At 46.6% G+C, this 4,347-nt stretch overlaps 1 non-coding gene across 1 annotated transcript; it reads left to right on the top strand.

The window, feature by feature from the left end:
- Positions 1-1,093: 1,093 nt before the first annotated feature.
- TRNAG-UCC lies at positions 1,094-1,165 on the top strand. Its single transcript has one exon. It is a non-coding gene; the product is annotated as a tRNA-Gly (tRNA).
- Positions 1,166-4,347: the final 3,182 nt, after the last annotated feature.

Genomic DNA, 4,347 nt, shown 5'->3' on the forward strand with positions numbered 1-4,347 from the left:
ACATCTTTCTTGTTTGAAAAGAATCTATAAGCAAGAGAAGATCTTCTGTTGTTGATGTTGACACCTTCTTAATTAAACCACCACCGCTCTACCATTACCCTCAGGGGCAAACTTCCCATCAGGGATTCTGGCAAATCTGCCACATCCCAGGACCCTGCACTTGCAGCAGCTGCTGGGGAAGGATTGTAGGAGTACTTTTTTTCCTATAAATGGCCCCTCTCTCTGCCCTGAGAAAGTCACTCTTGGGCATCCCCTGTCTGTAACTCTAGAGGGAGCCCGGGTTGGCATATCAGGCTCTTCACATCCATTGGAGCTATTTCACTTACCTGAAATTCCAAGCACACCTGACCTGTGAGGATAAAGCCAAGTGGGCTGAAGAGACTCCAGCCCTAGCCCTTTCATGATGGAGTCAGCCCAGGCTGGGACAATACCTGGAATCCACCGTGACTTGCCAGCTCCAGGTATAGCTCTCCACTTCCTGAAACACCTGTCAAACCCCTTCTTTGTATAGAAGATCCTCCTTTGTCACCAGCTGGTGTGCAATGGCATTTCCTTCTGTGCAGAAAGGACAGCCCAGTATGAGACGGGTGTTTCACGTGCACGTCAGTCCACTGTCATCTCCTCGTGCTCCAACAAAGCAGTCGACTGAGTGTGAAAACCCAAGGTGGAGGGGCGGCACAGCAATGGGTTCTGGGAGGCTGGGTCACGCCATTCAGTCTCTTCAATCTTCCACACCCGCTGTGCTTCTGCTTCTGTGCCATGTCCAACGGTTCTCTTTAAACCTCTAGCCAAGCCCCCGTCTCTGCATCCTGCAGTTTGAATAAGCATATGTCAGGAATGTCCAGAGAAATAGAACCAGTAGGAAGTGAATATGTATATTTTTAAGAAATTGGCTCATGTGATCATGGAGGCCAGCAAGTGCAAAACCTGCAGAGCAGGCAGGCTGGCTGGAGACCCAGGGAAGTTTGCAGTTTGAACACACCGCCAGCCTGGTCATAGAATTCCCTTGGGACAGGTCAATCTTTTTTTGTATTCAGGCTTTCAACTCATAGGATGAGCTCTACTTACATAATGTAGGGTCATGTTTTCTTCAGCATTGGTGATATAGTGGTGAGCATAGCTGCCTTCCAAGCAGCTGACCCAGGTTCGATTCCTGGCCAATGCAGCAGGCCAAACTTTGGGCTTCCCTCATAGTTCAGCTGGTAAAGAATCCTCCTGCAAAGCAGGAGACCTAGGTTCGATCCCTGGGTTGGGAAGATTCCCCTGGAGAAGGGAAAGGCTACCTACTCCAGTATTCTGTCTGGCCTGGAGAATTCCATGGACTGTATAGTCCATGGGTTTTGTTTTTTTAAAAACTTCTTAACTTTTTTTTTTAAACCTCTTCAACTCCAGGGGCTTCTTTTGTATTTAGGCTTTCAACTCATAGAATGAGGTCCACTTACATGATGCAGGATCATGTTTTCTTCAAAGACTATGATTAACATGCCCTGGTGGCTCAGATGGTAAAGCGTCTGTCTACAGTGCGGGAGACCTGGGTTCGATCCCTGGGTTGAGAAGATTCCCTGGAGAAGGAAATGGCAACCCACTCCAGTACTCTTGCCTAGAAAATCTGATGGACGGAGGAGCCTGGTGCAGGCTACTGTCCATGGGGTCACAACGAGTCGGACACGACTGAGTGACTTCACAAGCCCAGCTAGGGTGCGTAGGTAGTCACAGGAATCATCCAGGGATGATAGAGAGGGGATTATGTCTCTTCCTAAAACTTTTTAATGTGTTTACCCTCTCATGCAAGTTTACCCAGTCTTCCGTTCTCCTGGCTTCACACAGGGACAATGCATCCTTTTTCTTTCATTTCACCATGAAGTATTCCTGGACTGGACAGGGGACCAGGAGAAGGTTTCTTATGCCCAATAATGCAACCTAAAGAAGTGGAAACCTCACCCTAGTCTGCTTCACAAAAAGCACTCACCTTGTGATCCTTACCTAGGCATAGCCCAGGAGTCTCTGAGCTTCTGCTATTATTAATACTAGTTCCCATGTGATGAAACACCTCTGTGGTTTGGGCAGGGAGGTGAATGAATGGAAGCCTTTACCTACCAGCCAATAGTTTTTACCTGGAAGTTAAGATGTTAAGAAATTGCTAATAGTTTATAAAAGACTCCAATCTTTTAAAATTGTGGAGAAAATATATTCAGTACACCTACAAAACAGTGGTAACCTGAGAAACATTTAGGAACAAGGGAAGAGATTATATCAAGATTAAAAAAGAGAACCGGTTGGCCTTTGGCCGGTTTCAGAATCTGGAATCAACCAGTGGGGACATTCCTGGGCACAGTGAGGGGAATCTACAACCTAGGAACCTACAATCCACTGAAAGAAAAGGAAATGGATGGAAACTGGGGAAGTCTGACAAGTCTTCCTACTGTAGGCAAACATTAGTTCCTTCTCTCTTATACACCTACTTTTTATTTTTAAAATTTCATACCCTTCAGGTGTATGACATGGACCTTCATGAAAATGAGAGGCTCTATGGTGTGATTCGGAGAAGGCAATGGCACCCCACTCCAGTACTCTTGACTGGAAAATCCCATGGACAGAGGAGCCTGGTAGGCTGCAGTTGATGGGGTCGCGAAGAGTTGGACATGACTGAGCGACTTCACTTTTACTTTTCACTTTCATGCATTGGAGAAGGAAATGGCAACCCACTCCAGTGTTCTTGCCTGGAGAATCCCAGGGACGGGGGAGCCTGGTGGGCTGCTGTCTATGGGGTAGCACAGAGTAGGACACGACTGAAGCGACTTAGCAGCAGCAGCAGCGTGGTGTGATTGGTGGGAAAATGAAAATTGGGATATTCATGGACTATGATTAGATTAAAAAATCCATAATCACGGAATATGATTGGCTTCAAAGAAGGTCTTGCCTGAGTTACATAAGCAGCCAGTGAAGGAGCCTGGTTAGGAAATCAAGGAGTCATCCCCAATGTACTTGGTTCCTCATCTTCTGTGGGTTTCATACACCCCCTCAGCCCTGGGTGAGTGAGTGTACATCACCACTGATGTGCCTTTGTCAGATGCAATCTAATGGTCCATGTGGTACGTCCGTGCCCACCCAGCAGACCACTGAGCAGTCTTCTCCAGAAAGCTTCTATCTCCTTCTCTTTTTTTCCTCTAGGTCTTAGTGCAAGACACTGTACTGACACGAATCAATGTTTATTGAATGAAAGTACAGAGACTGACTAGTGAAGTAGTTGATTGATGGAGTAACCTCCCAGCAAGCTGAGGCTAAACCCCCAGGAGAACTTCCTTCATGTTTCCTCACCTGTGTTACTCTGCTGTCTCTGACTCAGGGACCTCCCATGCCTGCCCCGTAGTGGCTCTCTGGAGCTCCCAGTGATTTTCCACTCGGTCTCAGAAGCTTCTTTTCTCAGGCCCAGACTTGTCCCTCTGTGTCCTTCTCCCAACCCCAGTAAGAGAGTAGAGAAATGGAGCAGGATCCTATGGCTTGCCCTTCTCCCCGCCGTGTCCTCAGCCTGCCTTTTGTCTGTGGAGAAACTTTAGCCAAAGAATAAGTTTAATCACAAGAGTTAGAAAATGCAGAAACAAAGGAAAACAGTCAAAGGAGACCAAATAATAATAATGTAATCATTGATCTGTAGTTAAGGACCCTTAGTTCCTCCTCAAGGGCTATCAATAATATTCTGAGCCATATCTGGTGAGCTGTTTTATAGATACTGAAGCCCCTACCGGGTGAAATAAGTTAACTACATAATGACCAGACTGTACCCACCAACATAAGCTGCCATAATTCTGAGAATTGGCCTCAAAGAACTGGAAACAAACTCTCCCTGGAACTGAAGGTTAACTGCACCTAAAACAGCAAAGCTGATGCTGGTCAGACCACTGATGACCAATTTGAAGATGACTGTCAAGGCTGACTGCTGTTTCTGCAAGCAGCCCCTCCTTCTGTCTATAAAACCTTTCACCACCCCACCCCCCATCGTTGGAGTAGAATCAGGAAGGGGGGAGTCAGCGGATGGGGAGAATGGGCCTTTATGTCCCTCACCGCCCCCACTCCCGGTTGCCAGCATCCAAAATAAAGCAAACTTCGTTTTGCACAAACCTGACCTCTTTATTGGCTTTGAGGAGAGAGCAGCCATACCCCGACTTTCGATAACACAGAGACAGGGCAAATAAGGGAATAAGATATTTTTTTGAGAAGCATGCAGGAAAGAACATGAAATAGTTTGGAAAATTTTTAATGGACTTGGAGTCTAGCAGGCAGGGTGAGCTTTCTTAGGGGTTGTGGGGAGTGTAGGAAGGAAATACAAACAGAAAAGTCCATTGTCTT

Source organism: Bubalus bubalis, chromosome 6 (assembly GCF_019923935.1).
Source record: "Bubalus bubalis isolate 160015118507 breed Murrah chromosome 6, NDDB_SH_1, whole genome shotgun sequence".
NCBI lineage: Eukaryota > Metazoa > Chordata > Mammalia > Artiodactyla > Bovidae > Bubalus > Bubalus bubalis.